This window comes from Periplaneta americana, chromosome 5 (genome assembly GCF_040183065.1).
Source record: "Periplaneta americana isolate PAMFEO1 chromosome 5, P.americana_PAMFEO1_priV1, whole genome shotgun sequence".
Classification (NCBI taxonomy): Eukaryota; Metazoa; Arthropoda; class Insecta; order Blattodea; family Blattidae; genus Periplaneta; species Periplaneta americana.
This window is the reverse complement of record NC_091121.1, coordinates 108,789,996-108,808,199: the sequence shown is the minus strand read 5'-3', so window position 1 is coordinate 108,808,199 and position 18,204 is coordinate 108,789,996. Positions and strand designations below refer to the sequence as shown.

Sequence of the window (18,204 nt, the reverse complement as noted above, 5' to 3'; positions counted from 1 at the left end):
AAAAAAAATGCCATTCCATTTGAAAATCTTCTCAAAACAGTGTCATTAATCATTTGTCTTCCAGGCAGTTGAAAGACTTTTCTTCACAATGAACTCAGTCTGGACTGATGAAAAGTAAAGAATGAAAGATGAAACAGTTAAAGCTTTGTTACAAGAGAAAACAAATTTTCATTCTCATGAGATAAACTTAGTGTGAAGGAACAGAGCCTTAAAAAGATACATTCTTCAGACAAGCAATTGTAAAATGTGTGTGTTAGAGTTCAGTGTGTACAATATTATGTGAAAGGCTTCCATGCATGCGACAGTACTGAAATTGAATTCTTAGTGGCTATAATTATGTCTAGGAGTTACGTCCTACTTATGCATTTAATTCAAAATGTTAAGATACTCTACGAAATTAGTGTGCAAAATTATATCACTGTATCTACTGTTATATGTATTGTCTGCAACATTTCAACGGAGAGTGACTAGATAAGTGTTTGTGGTTTTTCTTGAAATTGCTGATGTCCCCTGCTGGATCATAAAAATTCTGGTCAGCCTCTTATGAGCCAGGGTTATTGGAACAACATTTTTAAATAAGTTATCTAAGAATGCTGTGTGACTTTCTACATTACCTGAAGTCGATAGAATTGGCGATAATAAGATGGTATTTGGAGAGACGAATCCAAATTTTTGCCATGAGATTACTTGACATTCGCGTTAGACTTGGATAAAGCTTTGAAAAACAAAGATACAGATGATTAATCGAAACTCTGCAATTGCGTGAAACGTTTATATTGTACGAGATTGTTATCGTGAGGATAGTTTGGATTACAAGATGTTCGGGATTCGAAATAAAAGTTTGATATTCTGTTTCTTTTGATTTCTGTCTTCATTCTCCCCGGATTTAAATTTAACAAAATAGAGCCTTCCCGTACAATAATCGCCTCCTCATTGTATGAGGGCTAGCGTCGAGACAACAATGCAATTGTTAGTCGAAACGATTCACACATCAATATGACGCCAATAAGTTATTTGAAAGTGTAATGAATAGACCACGGAACTTTATGCACTAAAAAATAAAAAATAGAAAAATGCATGCAACTGTGCAGTAAAAAGTGTTGAAATTGAAATATATGCAGTAAAAATACTCGTTAGAGGTTTATAATAACGAGAGCTAGGAAGTTGGTACCAAAACTGTTAAGTTGTGTGAGCTTGGACTATATCTCTACCGAATGAAAAGTATTAACGCAACTCTAAATGCCAGTGAACCAGAACAATAAACACGTACAACCGGATGGTAACCAAAGATGTGCTACATTCGTCCTCTACCTTAGAAAAACAAAAATAATAAACGAATAATATAAAAAACAATAATTTGTAATTATAAACTTCGTCATCCCAATTTAAAATAATTTATTCATACATATAAAAATAACATACAAAGTATATAACAGACTCCCTAGATTCGTTATAACAAATAACAATGAACATTTCATTTTATCAAAAGTACTCCTTTTATTTTCAGATAAAAATATCAATAACCTATTTGTACTCTGAAAATATTCGTTCTACGTCACAAGGCATTATTGGAGCAAATCTGAAATACAGTATTTCTTAAATATCATCAGTTGAACAACTACTTTGTGAATCTAATAGTGTATCTCATATGTGGCACATAATATTAAACCCACAATTGTTTTCAAGAAAATTTTTCATGTCTATTGTAATGACAGCTAGGAAGTTCGTATCGTAATTCCGATGTTGAACTTGGACTGTAACGCAACCGAGTGCATAGCAGCACGAGACGCCAACATTTAACGAAGAATAATCCGGGAAAAATAAACGCATTACACACTTCTGTTTGCATAATTATTTATTATAACTATTAATTATTTTTTGGAATCAAGTCAGCCTGTGGTAGCGTGTCTCCCTCCAGACTAGCAGGCCTGGGTTCGATTACTGGCGGGGTCAGATATTTTCTTGTAAAATTTCTACTTTGGGACTAGGAGAGATGGCGGTGCACAACTTCTAATCACAAAATTGTGCACCAATATGCCTGGGTTAAATCCCAAATCTCTCCGCAGTATGAAGGGAAGGTATATGTCACTGTTGATAGTGATTCGTCCGTCAGATGGAGATGTTAAGCCTGGCGGCCTCCTTGGTGCTATTCGACAGAAGTAGACTACGTGCCGGCACCGGGTTTCCCCTTCTCCCTTCCTCACCATCATCATCCTCACCCATTTCGTACACTACACTTACACGAACACTTATCATACATTCACCCTAGTACACGATATAACTCTACACAGATACACATCATGCATAACGTGGCCCTCCGAAATGGTGTGCAAATGGGTCACAGTCCTGCCATCTATCCGCAGTATGCGGAACCCGAATCACGCAAGTGAAATGGGTAGGCATTAGTCACACACACACACACACATTTTTTTGGAATCATGCATGATACTAACATTGCGAAATTGATACAGTTATAATACAATAGCTCAATTTGTTCAGAACCTAAAACATTAATATAAATTAATAATAGTCTTCAAAGTATTCACGACTCTATACAGCTCCACAGAATCCTGTTATGCGTTGTTTATGTGAACATATTGTGTATTGTCTGTAGTGAGCGGGAACAGAGCAAGGCGTGGGTGAGATCTATACTCCTCGCTGTACTCAATTGAAATCTACTATTTTGGTACGAACTTCCTACCTATGATAATCATGTATGAAGTGTGGTATAGTATATTATACTCTCAGGACTCGTAGGATAAATAGTGTTACCCTCATAAAATGATGACAAGATGATCTTAGAAGAGCAACACTTACAGTTGTCAACGGAGCGGAAAAGTGCATTGAACTGTTAAACTCTATTGATACCTTGAAAATATGCAATGAATGTAATCATTAGAGAGTTGAATTTAGGCAAAAACCTATTTTTTCTTTGATACATACAGGCTTGAGATTTAATATTTACATTTTTCATGGAAATATAGGTGTAAATAAATGGGTTTCATGGTGCCTAAAATGCATATGTCGACGTTAGTGCCTATTTTTAGATTTTTAAAATTTTTGCATCAATTTTCGTAACTGTTTACAGTTTTCTTAACATCCTGTACGTTTACATTCCAAGACGGATAACAACTCCTTCCTAGCAGTGAACAACACATCAGAGAAGTAGACTACCTCCGGGCCACTCCTTCTCAATCTTACAATCTTTCAATCCTAAAATTCCAACTTTCAGTCGACCTGGGTAGCAAAGTCGGTATAGCGCTGGCCTTTTGTGCTCGAAGTTTCGGGTTCGATCCCGGCTTAGATCAATGACATTTAAGTGTGCTTAAATACGAAAGGCTATGTCAGTAGATTTATTGGCATGTAAAAGAACTCCTGGGAGACAAATTATTATTATTATTATTATTATTATTATTATTATTGTTATTATTATTATTATTATTATTATTATTATTATTATTATTATTATTATTATTATTATTATTATTATTATTGTTATATCTTTCTCTGTCTGTCAGCAATTTAACACAAAGTCACTAGGTTGTACCCGAATAAGCATTCTCTTACATTCCAAGACAGATGACAACCCCTTTCTTTTTCCTCGCCATTTATAAGTATAGCAGTGAGCTACACAATAGCCACAATAGATGCTAATCATTTACTGCAGGCATGTCAGAAATCACTCTAAATGTGCAGTTATGTGCGCGGATCGCCGGTCTGTGCAGGTAGCATCAATCAAGCTTTGCTCTTACCAGTTCTTAGCTGGAGGGGTGTACAATAATCTATTCTACGCTTCTAGGGTTGGATTAAATAGACATTTGGACATTATAAACACACTTTAGCAGAACGAAAAAAACACGGTTATTATCAGTGTCTATATTTGACAATTGTAATGCAAGAAACTTTAGGCTTACTCAGTTATACTTCACAAAGTAGTGGTTTATAAAGCATAATTTATTAATATGATTTTTATAGAGTATTTGAAGAAAAAAAATGCAGTTATTTCGAAACAACAAGAAACGAACAAGTATTTCATTTTACGTAGTAGATACTAATTATTTTAAAGTAATAGATCCTACTCTTTCATTGTTCGTCAAGCATTATTATTTACTGTGACCATTGCTACACAAATGTCGAAGAAAATAGTATACTCCCAATTAATTACATGCAGTAGGACATAGTGAAGTTTTTACACTGAAATCATTTCTTTGCTGTATGTCAATATAAATTAATATTAATATTAATAAATATAAATTAAGCTTAGAATTTAAATTCACATATAGTTTATTTGAAAACGTTGAGAACAAGTATCGAAAAGTTGGGAGCGTTACTCAAAGAAATTAAAAGTGTAGTTCACAAGCTGTGAAACGACGATATTCTATTTATGTCAGATTTAAAGATTTATTAATATAAGTATATTGAATTAATATTGTGACGTGAGATGGAAAATTTGCCATTATATATTTTTCCAGAAAATTTTTCCGCCTTGCAAATAGTTGTTTTCTTCTCTTCTTACAACCTCAAGCGCCTCACAAGTATTCCTCACTATATTCTCATCACTTACCAGTTTATGAAATGAAAGTCGTAAGTCGTCTAACCTTCGATGGCTGTGTTAGTACAGACTCCAAAACAACGCCATTGTCAAGTACGTTTTGCCGTGAGAGAACTGATTAAGAAATAAGAGCTGGCAATATCATATTTTGAGAACTTTACTAATCTGATCTAAATTGTCACCTCACAACACTATTACCTCGATATAGGCTGATGAAAGCCTTCCATTTTAAAATAATTATTATTGTTGGCTGAGGAAAACATTATAACAATTATGTTATATGATTCGTAATTTCTCTTCTCCGTTATCTGTGAGCTCCTCACTTTATTTATCATAACTCATTCACAGACACAGCCAAATCGGCACTCGTACTGAAACTGCGTTACTGAAACAAAAGCTGCTGCAGGTATAGTATAGCCCTGTCGCGTTCCCCTCCAAGGCGATTCACTCCCTCCAGGTAGGGGAATAGAGAGTGCACATCGCACAGAGACAGTTGCACAATGTGCAGGGTTTTGACATGCCTGATCTACTATGAAGCAAACTATGGAAATATGATTGGTGAATGAGAAACACTAACTTAAAGATATCATGTCTTCATTTTGTGTATGCATGTGTACCCTTGTAAAATGTGAAATGTGTGGAAGTTTCCTTTAATCCAAGAATTTTGCATTAAATAAATGTTGAATCTTATATTAGTGACATTCTTTAACAAACAAAAAAACCTATTTTTTATTTTATAGAGCCTAAATAAAGGAGTTTAAATTCCGCTCTCTTGAGCCATTTGTATTTTCTTCTTCCACTTGTGACGCTTGTTATGCATATCATTCAAAAAGCTGTATTTCTACACCCATTGAAAATTGGGCACATTTATATATGATTTTTTTTTTTTTTTTTTTTTGCTCAGAATAGTCCATACTACGACCTCTAAAATATTTACTGTTCCTCCTGAATCAGCTTGTATATAATTTAGGTTTTCATACCACTGCGGAATGTGCCAGTAATTTCATTTTAGTAATATCAGACGGATATAGCCTGCTGGAATTCCCGTGGCGAGGACTCTCCACCTAGTACAGCACATAACATTGCACATCCATACTCGAGGCAGAACCTAAACAACAACCACGACCTGCAAAAACATTAACTCTGCATTTTAATCATTGTACACATATTCACTCGGCAGATGTGGCACCGTCCATAACTGTACTGCACATGAATCAGAGCTGGTGGCTTAATGTGTGTTTTATTTTAACCATTTCCTAACATTCTATGTATAAATAATTTTCTCTCTAACTCTGATATTGAGATTTAATTGAAGCGTTGATAGCAAAAACCGACCAAGTCCAAAATATTAATTTTTCAGAAAACGAAAAAAAAAAAAATATCCCTCACGTTTGTAATACGATATAATAACCTGACATATTTTATATAGGTATCTCATATATCTACCAACTCTAGTAACAAGTTTCACTGTTCTCTTTGATATGATTTCTTGAAAAAAAAAAAAAAAACTTTTGGACATATCCACTTTTTGAAGAAAATTTGTTAGGTACACACATTAATTGAGAAAAAGTATATGAAATCATGCTTCATTCATATTGTCAACTGTATCAACATACAAATAAACACTTTATAAATGTTTTATTAAGTTAAAAACTTGATGTTGGAATGATTTCCTGAACAAGAAAAACAATAATGTTATGTTTATATTTTTCTTTTTCTAAATTTGTGTCCTTCAGTTTTTGAATTCTTTGGCACGTCAGGTATATTAAGTTTCGAAAAATAATTATTCTAATAACAACACAATAAACTATGCTCAATAAAAATATTATTATTATTATTATTATTATTATTATTATTATTATTATTATTATTATATCTGTTTTCACGCGTCTTGGAATCAATTTCCCAACATGGTTTATATCTTCTTCACCTTTAACTTTAACATTTCTTATTTGTCTTCCTTCTTGTCTTTCGTCTTCCTCCTCTTTGGCCATTGCATATTTGGATTTGGTTTATTTTGATGATCATTCATTTGTAAAACGAAATATTTAATCAATAACACGGACAATAACAGCTAATATTATGGCGATGAAACAAAGGAAGACAACACTAATGCCATCTTCATGATATTATCTAATAGAAACCGGATAAGTTTGTGACTTGTCCGCCTTTTGCTAGGAAGACTTTGGACTAATCAGATTTTTTGTAGAAACGCTACATTTTCAAACACACATTTCAATGGCACAAATCCGGTTTTTTGCATAAATTTCTTATGTCAAAAGATGAAGTGAAGAGAACTATACTATGCTCAAAATTTGAATTTTTGAACTTGTTCGGTTTTTGCTATCAACCCTTAAATTTGTAGGATGGGTCAACTGTCATTGTATGTGATGAAATGAAACTCAGATCTCTGCGAATATATGTATGTCTTACAAATAAAAGGTATAATTATTGAATTTCCAGAGTTTAAGACCATGCTTTCATCCGTGTGGACACTGCAGTTGACCTATTTATAACTTTTAATGTGAAATAGAGTCATATTTCTGCTTTCAGATGTCTGCATATTATGATATAGGAATACATAAACTTGTAGTCTTATATACACCCTTTCTCACTGAAATGGTCGCTGTTCAGGGACCAAGTCTCACCTCGGAATAGTTTGAGTTTCATCGTGTGCGCTGTGTTTACACACCTGCGTTTTATATAGAGAGATTCGAAGCTGGGTCTTGTAACAAGAAGAAAGAACTCTATCACTAATCCCTAAAGGCTTGGTAGAGAGTATGTCGTTTCGTGACATACAGATACGTCGCTGCTACGACTTGTCTTCATCCTCGAACCTCTATGCTTATTATTAGAGCCCGGATGTTTAGGCATTTATTTTAGTTAAAATAGGCAGGCATATAGGTACTAAAATAGTAAAAATAGGCAGTGAAATAGGCATTTATTATTCATGGGAACAGACAAAAATTACACAAATACTTCATAAACTATCCCATACGGTACTCACTTTCCTTGGTTACATGTCACAACAAGATGCTTTTTTAAGTTGTCAACTGACATAGTGAGCCACCTGTCAGAGAGAACTATTTTCATGATGGAAAAAATCTTTCTACTTCTACAGAAGTGATTGGAGTAAACTTAAAACAACTTATTTCAGAAGGACTGTCTCTACTTTCTCTCAGAGATCGGGGAAAACAGACTGTGTATTGTCTCAAAAACAGGGGTGTGAGAAGAGATTAGAGACTTCAAAGTACGCGTGACTTGTGGGTGCAAGCGACAACAGTAACGGGACCTGGAGACTGTTCAAACATAAAAGATGGAATCGGTAGGGGAGAAAAGTTTACGACTTCTTGGAAACATATGTATTGCTGGAGAATAAGATTTTCAGCAAATATTTGTGTGAGGTGAATATATATTTTTAATTTGTACAACCGTTCTTTTTTGTTTTTGATATAATTTATGTACAGTTTACTTTAAATGCATTAAATATATAGAAACTGTACAATAACGACGTAAAAAGGCTAAGAAAAGGCATTTAATGTTAAAATAGGCAACGGGAACTAAAATAGGCAAAAAAGGCGAAATAAAAATTTGGCCTATCGTCCCCAAATGTGTGGAAACGTGCTTATCTCTATTAAGTCTTTCATACATACACTCAGTTTTAAAAAGGCATTTTGCCTAACATCCGGGCTCTATTTATTATTTTCCCGTGTGAATCTCGCGTTAACCTGAACTACACATAAATTTATGCTACTGGAGAGCGACAATTTTCCGTGTCAAATGGTGTACAAGAGATTGGAATCTCATTTCTTCATAATATCGGCAGCTGGTGGGCGCATTCTTCTAGCACCATGCGTCTGCAACTATATTTTCCGCTGGAAAGGAATTTTATTAATCATTTGGCAAACTGAGTGGAAGTTGGGAAAAGATTTTGTGTCAGAGATTGAACCACACTCCACCTGCCTACACTGAATAAGTCGACTCAGCTTCTAGAATAAATATATAAATATTGTTCTGCAGCAAAAAAATAGGAAATGTAAATATTGAAAAGATAACTAAGGGGACTGTGAATGTAATGAGTCCTTTTGGATCTGTTTATTCAAAAACAGTTGAGAGATTAAAGGAAATAAAAAGTTGTAATTGTTCTACAGTCAAACATTACAGTTCGGCTGATAGGGTTTTGTTGTTATTTAATTAAGAAGTAACTCGTAATTCAATAGAATTGTGTTTTCAAATACTAAATATTACTGATATTTAATTAGTGCTCGATGTAACGACAACATATATTACAAAAATGTACGAAAGATCAATAACAATTACTCTAACATGTTTTCAACATATCTATGCGTTATCCTGGATGATCGTTATATCAGTAAGTATAAATATACATATTATAGTATTATAGAGGAATAACATAATGCGGGAGATTTTGGGATTGCCACATATGAATAGGCGTCATAAACGTATCAGTTAATATAGATCTGAGGTCACCGTTTAATTTAAAGTTGACATGTCGCTGATGCACAGTAAATTAAATTTGGAACAGGTTATTCAGTTTGTAATTAACCTGCATACTGTGACACACAATGGTTTTATTCCTTCTGACATATAACTGAAAATACACACGGACGATACACTTTGAGTGAATAGTAGTAAAAATTTATTTTGAGCTGGAACTAATTTCGGAATATCGCTTCATATGAAAAGAAAAGGAAATTATTGTATGTCTTTCATTAATTATTTATCTTAGCATAGACCCATGCTCTCCATTTGTAAATAAAAAAAAAATCCGCGACGCAATAGTCCATTAAGACCCCGACTATCGACCCCACGTCCACATGCTTCCTCAGAGGTGAACGATCATTCAACCAGAACGGAAGTATAGTGTGATTAGCATAAATGAAAGTAGTGAAATTTTCATCGTATTATACGATACATTAAGGATAATTTATGTTTTAAAAATCTAGATTGAGGTCATGATTTGTAATATTATACTTCATTATTTTCTTTTCTACGGAAGAGGACCTGAAGGCTTATTGTGCTAAACTGACCTCCTTAGGTTGTGATTACTGAATCCCGTAGAACAGCATTCCTGTAAGTATGGTGTCATCTATCGAATCAGCTCCGCAACACCAGGTCTCACGGTGTCCTAATGGCCAACCAGGAACGCCCCTTCATCTCACTGAGGGTTCTACAGCCTCTTCAGATGGATGCCGTCTGTTTGAAAATCATGTTACTAAATTCTGACCTAAAGATTGCATACGTGCCATCAATCGATTCTGCTATAAGTCTCTCAGGCCCGACATAGTCCCCTGGGACTTCTGCAGCTTCCTCAATTAGATGCCATCTGTATGCAAATCACGATACTACACCTGCTGCATCCTTGATCGAGCTGAAAGTATTGAAAGATGATAGATGAAGTTGAAATTAATGAGGGCGAAATGAGTCCGAGATCCAACGCTGAAAGTTGCCAAGCAAATTCTGCTGTAGTTGGTTGAGGAAAAACCTCGGAAAAAATCTCAACCAGGTAATTTGTTAAGACTCGCTAATCATTACTTAATTAATTGTATTTTATTTTATTTTCATTGCGAAAGTCCCAGTTACGAAGTAATGAATTTAGACAGTCTATAATAAATACATTTTATAAATTTGCAAGCCCCTGATATACACTATCTACCAAAAAGTAATTGGGCACTGTTTTTGCCCCTTTGGAACCTTGTGGTACCATCTCTTGTTGCTATAACAGCAGCCACCCTGTCAGTCTTGCTTTCCACTAGTTTGTGTAGGATATCCACTGGAATGCGTCGCCATTCCTCTTGCAACATGGCACTCAGTTGGACAATGGAAGTTGGCCCCATGTTTCGGCGGCTACTATGCAGTGGTATGCAGAGAATAATGTTCACCGGTTGAACTGGCCTGCACAGAGTCCTGATTCCAATCCCATTGAGCACCTTTGGGACGAATTGGACCGGTGATTGAGGTCTCGGGAGATGCGGCCAACTTCCATTGTCCAACTGAGTGTCATGTTGCTAAAGGAATGGCGACGCATTCCAGTGGATATCTCACACAAACTAGTGGACAGCATGCCTGACATGGTGGCTGCTCTTATAGCAACAAGAGGTGGTACCACGAGCTTCTAAAGGGGCAAAAACAGTGTCCAATTACTTTTTGGTAGATATTGTATTTCACTTACGAACGTATTCAGGTTTCTTTCAAATGCTGCCACTTAGCCGTCTAATGGAACTAAACTTTTTATTATTCTAGAATTAAAGAAGGCTGTGGATATTACGAAACAGAAAAAAAAGCGTTTGTATGGGAATGTAAAAATGATTGTGTAGGACTAACTACGAAAATTATTAAACATAGGTCAAAAAGGAACGGAGAGAAACAAAACCCAAAAAGGAAATTGGAAGAGTTGGAACGTGTTTGTTCAGGTTTCTTTCAAATGCTACAATTAACCACGAAATAGAATTATACATTTTATTATTCTAGAAGTAAAGAAGGCGCTGGATATTATGAAGCAAAATAATGTGTTTATATGGGCAATGTCAGAATGGTTCCGTAGGAGTAACTACGGAAATGAGTAAACAGGTCAAAAAGGAAAGGAGGGAAACGTGACCCAAAAAGGAAGTTGGAAGAGGTGGAAGATGCCACTGACTCCAAAGTTTTAGAAAGAGACTAGTGGATGGACAGACAAGGATGGAACTAAGGACTCGGAATATGAATGTAAACCTAGGCTAGATCTGCGCCCAAGTCACGGAAGATGGTTCGCATCACCTGGTCACGCAAAAGGAAACACCTTTCCTGTGACCATAAACACGTGCAGGTCAGACATGCCAGTAGATGGCTTGTTAGGAAGGAACGTGTTTTACTACCTACTTCAGTATATTTGGTACAAAGGAATTTATATCTTGAAAGTTTAACACTGTCCATACTTACGAGATTTAAAAGAAAAAAATCACTCCAACAGATGAATAAGAGAAAAAGCATGAACAGAAATGGCCGAAGCAACTGTAGAGAAATGACACGACATGGAGAAGAGCACGCAAAATGAAGAAGGCAATTTATTAATTATGTAAGGTATTTATTTCATAATATGTCTTAACTAACAACGATCGAAATTCATGCATAATTACGATGAAAGAGTAATGGAACGGAGAAAAATTCTCTCCGGCGCCGGGATTTGAACCCGGGTTTTCAGCTCTACGTGCTGATGCTTTATCCACTAAGCCACACCGGATACAACCCCGGCGTCGAATAGAATCGTCTCAGATTAAGCTCCAACTCTTGGGTTCCCTCTAGTGGCCGCCCTCTGCACTACGTCATAGATGTCTATGAACGTAGGACCGAAGTCCACACATGTGCTGAGGTGCACTCGTTATGAGTGACTAGTTGGCCGGGATCCGACGGAATAAGCGCCGTCTTAAATCCCGAAGTGATTTACTCATATCATGTATATTATTTTAATGTACCGAAGTACATATGATATTTCCATGCAGATATTCTGCGTCATCATACGATGAAAGAGTAATGGAACGGAGAAAAATTCTCTCCGGCGCCGGGATTTGAACCCGGGTTTTCAGCTCTACGTGCTGATGCTTTATCCACTAAGCCACACCGGATACAACCCCGGCGTCGAATAGAATCGTCTCAGATTAAGCTCCAACTCTTGGGTTCCCTCTAGTGGCCGCCCTCTGCACTACGTCATAGATGTCTATGAACGTAGGACCGAAGTCCACACATGTGCTGAGGTGCACTCGTTATGAGTGACTAGTTGGCCAGGATCCGACGGAATAAGCGCCGTCTTAAATCACGAAGTGATTTACGCATATCATATATATTATTTTAATGTTCCGAAGTACATATGATATTTCCATGCAGATATTCTGCGTCATCATACGACGAAAGAGTATATATGATATGCGTAAATCACTTCGTGATTTAAGACGGCGCTTATTCCGTCGGATCCCGGCCAACTAGTCACTCATAACGAGTGCACCTCAGCACATGTGTGGACTTCGGTCCTACGTTCATAGACGTCTATGACGTAGTGCAGAGGGCGGCCACTAGAGGGAACCCAAGAGTTGGAGCTTAATCTGAGACGATTCTATTCGACGCCGGGGTTGTATCCGGTGTGGCTTAGTGGATAAAGCATCAGCACGTAGAGCTGAAAACCCGGGTTCAAATCCCGGCGCCGGAGAGAATTTTTCTCCGTTCCATTACTCTTTCATCGTATGATGATGCAGAATATCTGCATGAAAATATCATATGTACTTCGGTACATTAAAAATAATATATATCATGCATAATTAGTTATATAAATTTCTGACTTCATTTGAACATAAGTGGTTCGAAATATGTAAATAAAAATATGAACTCCCCCCCTCCTACCAATAATGCATAACACAATATCAATACGGCGGTTGCTGTCGTTTGCGATACAGCGAACTTTTTTGTTGATTTCGAGTTCCTTATTTTTTCTGATTATTATATGCTTATATACTGTATGTTGTGTTAACTCTCGCTAAGTGGTTTTATATTTTATTTTATCAATCTTAGTTATTATTTTATTATTGTTAATATTTTCATTTGATTATCATTAATTAATTAATTTGTACTGCTATCTTTGTATTATCTCCGTCACTGTTATTCTATTATTACTATTATTATTAATATTATTATTGTTGCTATTATTTCTACCATCAACATTATTATTGATGTCTGTAAAACTTATGTACACTCTTGGACTGTACCCGAGCACAGGAGGGAGAAATGTTAGGAAGAACTCATTGTTTATACCCTTCTACAAATAGCTTGCTGTTGATAAACCAGTAAAAACTATTCCTCACAACATTCTCCAAATATTAAAGAACATGAGTTCATATTCATCTATGCCTAACTAAACAAATAGAAATTTGATTTTTGTCCACCTAGACTGGGAAAATTGCCCACTGTGCGATGTCTGTTTTGTCACCACAAATTCTGCCGGGAATGGAACTCGGATATCCTGGATAGAAGATGCCACTACAAATTCTGCCGTGAATGGAATTCGGATATCCTGGATATAAGATGCCACAGACTCGGCACCAGCACAATTCTTGGTTACGCAGGAAATAATATAAGACAAATTATTCACGCCCGAGGCAGGATTCGATCACAGAAAACAACAGAAATGCTGCTTAGCGCTTGTTGTACCACAAACGGCAAGACTACAATGAGTCCGTCAGCTTCAAACCGGCTGAACACTGGTTCATATTCAAATCTAGCTCAGCTGTATTCTATCAAATAATGCTCTGTGCCGACGACTTGGCTGCGAATACTGTAACATTCTTTGCGTCTTACAGGAGAGGCCTAAATTTTACTAACTGTCATGCTCTTAGTCGGCTGGATTCCTCTGGCTTAAATTCTCACCACCAAGACGACCAAAGTTATAATGGTGATTGCTGACCGTATCTATTCAGAAGCGGATTTTTAGTTTCGTGTTCTCATATAACATTATCACATTCGTACATCTCGTACCAGACTCCAGTTCTCCGTACTACCTACAGGTACCAATTATAACATGATCTCTCTATGCAGAGGGCCCAGATATATGAGGGGCTATCAAAAAGAAAACCCGTTCAATTTTATAGGCGTCCTGATCTGGTCGAAATTAGTCACCAGACATTCTTCACTTTCTTTTTAGGAAGGAAGTATCCAGCCTTCCTCACTATAATGGCCACAGGATGATTGCTTATCAGGACGCTGTATTCTAACTTTCATTACCAACATCTTATATCTCAAAGTCTTAATGAGTTTCCATTACAGGTTAACGTAAAAGCATTCCAATTGCATTACTTTTAGCGGAAACTGAGCTTTCATCCAGTAAAAACCGGTTTCAAGAACAAAATAATATGATTGGCCAACGAATCTATTACGAATGTTTACGTAGATTTGAAAATACGCTTTTTGGTGTGGATAAATTAATTTAAAAATTTATCACCAATACCATCGTCATGGGCACCATCCCCATTACCATCAGTAAAACACTACCACTAGCACCATCATTGCAAAAATTTGACACCAGTCTCCATTATTTTGTGTTTTCTAAATGATTTTTATCTTCTAAACTATATCGTCTCCTGAATCTATCATCTATCCTCGTCTCCTGAATATATCCCCGTCTTCTGAATCTATTCTCGTCTCCTGAAACTATCCTCGTTTTCTGAATCTATCCTTGTCTACTGAAACTATCCTCGTCTTCTGAATCTATCCTTGTCTACTGAAACTATCCTCGTCTTCTGAAACTATCCTCGTCTCCTGAGCTATCGTCGTCTCAGTGAAGCTACTCTCGTCTCCTGAAGCTACCCTCGTCTTTGAAACTATCCTCGTCTCACTGAAGCTACCCTCGTCTCTGAAACTATCCTCGTCTCACTGAAGCTACTCTTCTCTTGAAACTATCCTCGTCTTCTGAAACTATCCTCGTCTCACTGAAGCTACTCTTCTCTTGAAACTATCCTCGTCTTCTGAAACTATCCTCGTCTCCTGAGCTATCGTCGTCTCAGTGAAGCTACTCTCGTCTCCTGAAGCTACCCTCGTCTTTGAAACTATCCTCGTCTCACTGAAGCTACCCTCGTCTCTGAAACTATCCTCGTCTCACTGAAGCTACTCTTCTCTTGAAACTATCCTCGTCTCCTGAAGCTATTCTTCTCTTGAAACTATCCTCGTCTCACTGAAGCTACCCTCGTCTCTGAAACTATCCTCGTCTCACTGAAGCTACTCTTCTCTTGAAACTATCCTCGTCTCACTGAAGCTACTCTTCTCTTGAAACTATTCTCGTTTCCTGGAGCTATCTTCGTCTCGTAAACTAAACTATTCTTGTCTTCTGAATCAGCTATCTCTTGAATTATGATTCTCTTCCTGTAAATGATTGTCTCCCACGTTATCTCCACCTGTACAGTCTCGGAAACAAAAATAATTAATACTCGTAGTGTGTGTTTTTTCAAACAGCCTACCAAATAATTTTTTGATTACGAATAAATATATCATATTTCCATCTTCCGTAAAATACAAACATACATACATACATACATACATACATACATACATACATACATACATACATACATACATACATACAGTATAATCTTAAGTATAAAAGTGTAATCTTCATGTCTTGGTACATGAAATTCTCTCTTGTTTGTTGAAGCTATTACAAATACCTACATGAACTGCTGTATAATTAAGAATTTCATCAACAATGCGATACCGTATATTATTATAGTGACTCAATGATAAGCTATGAAGCCTTCTATGATGTGAGAAATGAGGTAACTGAACAGTTCTGCCTTACCAATGGCCGCTGGGCATCTTATATTACTTCGAAGAGAACATTGCGCCTATCTATGCAAGGAGATTCTATTACGGGGGCGATCACAGAATAATGACAGAGAATTTATTTCATCTCTTCTGTCAACCATTTTATGTCATATAAAAAATGTTCCCTTTGAAGCATTCCCTGGAGTTATCACCGTGCCAGAAAGGAGGCGGCCAGGAAGCTTCGGGCAGCTCCTATCCTCACGTGCATGGAGGCTGTGATTGATTTCCTTCCTGTAGACGACAAAGGTCTATTGACATTCATGGACACTTGAAGGAGCGTACGGCCTCTATTGTGAGCAGTAGAGCCATCAGACTGGGGTCAATCTTCTAGTCGGGGGGAGGGTGAGGGAGCAATAGAAAGGTAGAAGTTGAGTATCAGTGGTACGTAATGCAGACTGTCGAGTTCGTAGCCATATGATTGAATATTATATTGCATTGATCCCTAGTAATCTGAGATACTTACATCTTGAACCTTTGGTAGGCCTAATTGGTTTCTAATGCTTATGCTTCAGTAGTCAAAATATGAAAGTTTAACACAAAATACGAGTGTGCTATTGCACCTGGCTTATTGTTCAAAGATAAAATGAATATCTTTCGTACAAGTCATAAAAGAACATTGAGTACGTAAAAACTATGCAGAACCTTGTGCAATTAGAGATATAATAGACTAGATATTCGCTTCGCTTTTCTGTTTAGGTATTGCAATCTGTGTTGAGAAGGAATTTTAGTCTCTTTGAACCGCGCTACTGATCTTGAAATATTTTCGCCCGCTCAATTATATCTCCTACTATATATTATCATGTACTTCACTTACATAATTATAAACAGTTTCAATTATTTTCTTAGTTAGCTCCTTCGTCCTTCTGTATCCGTCGCTCCGTTTGTTCGTGCACTGATTATTTTTCTTCAGCGCTTTGGACTCAAACTTTGTCCTGAGTTGATAAAGTTCTGTGATCAATTTGTAGACTAATATATCGTTCATCTTGCCAATTGGTCGATGTTTCACATTTGTGTAATATCATGTTATTATCGTTGGTTGTGTTATTGTTTCTCTCTCTCTCTCTTAGATTTTATTGAATTTGTGCATTAATTACTTCCTATCTAAAGAATTTGTTGGTCGTATAGAATTATCTGTTACAGTTAAAATTTGTTATTAATGGAGAAAAAATCGCTTCGGCGTCGAGGATCGAACTCGGAACCCTCAGTTCTACGCACTGGGTGCTCTAGTCACTGAGCTACGCCGAAGTTCAATCCACAGCACCGGATCCAATCTTTCTCTTTTGGTTCTTTCCCTTAGTAGCCTTTCTCCATTTTCGACACATAGGCCTATGTTGACATATACTTACTTACTTACAAATGGCTTTTAAGGAACCCGAAGGTTCATTGCCGCCCTCACATAAGCCCGCCAGCGGTCCCTATCCTGTGCAAGATTAATCCAGTCTCTATCATCATACCCCATCTCCCTCAAATCCATTTTAATATTATCCTCCCATCTACGTCTCGGCCTCCCTAAAGGTCTTTTTCCCTCCGGTCTCCCAATTAACACTCTATATGCATTTCTGGATTCCCCCATACGTGCTACATGCCCTGCCCATCTCAAACGTCTGGATTTAATGTTCCTAATTATGTCAGGTGAAGAATACAATGCGTGCAGTTCTGTGTTGTGTAACTTTCTCCATTTTCCTGTAACTTCATCCCGCTTAGCCCCAAATATTTTCCTCAGCACCTTATTCTCAAACACCCTGAACCTATGTTCCTCTCTCAGAGTGAGAGTCCAAGTTTCACAACCATACAAAAGAACCGGTAATATAACTGTTTTATAAATTCTAACTTTCAGATTTTTGGACAGCAGACTGGATGATAAGAGCTTCTCAACCGAATAATAACACGCATTTCCCATATTTATTCTGCGTTTAATTTCCTCCCGAGTGTCATTTATATTTGTTACTGTTGCTCCAAGATATTTGAATTTTTCCACCTCTTCGAAGGATAAATCTTGACATAAATATTGACATATATATAAGGTTATTCAAAAGTAAGTTACCACTTTGAAATGGTAATAAGTTCCTCAAATTTTTAAATTCTACAAAAATAAAAACACCAACGTATTCGTAAAGAAATGGAATTTTATTAAAATACGAAAAAATTAAATATGACCACCACCGTATTGTTCAATAAGAAATAGTCTCTTCTCTGCTATAACTAAGCACATGACATCCGATATTGACTGTAGTAGGTCTACTAATAAATAACTTTTCTTTTAGATAACCCCATAACCAGTAGTCAGCTGGATT

General features: G+C 36.6%; 1 protein-coding gene across 5 annotated transcripts in view; it reads left to right on the top strand.

The window, feature by feature from the left end:
* The window catches only part of LOC138700074 (band 4.1-like protein 4), a 1,160,862-nt gene that overhangs the window by 464,164 nt on the left and 678,494 nt on the right, over window positions 1-18,204 (top strand). The gene's annotated exons all lie outside the window — the stretch shown is intronic.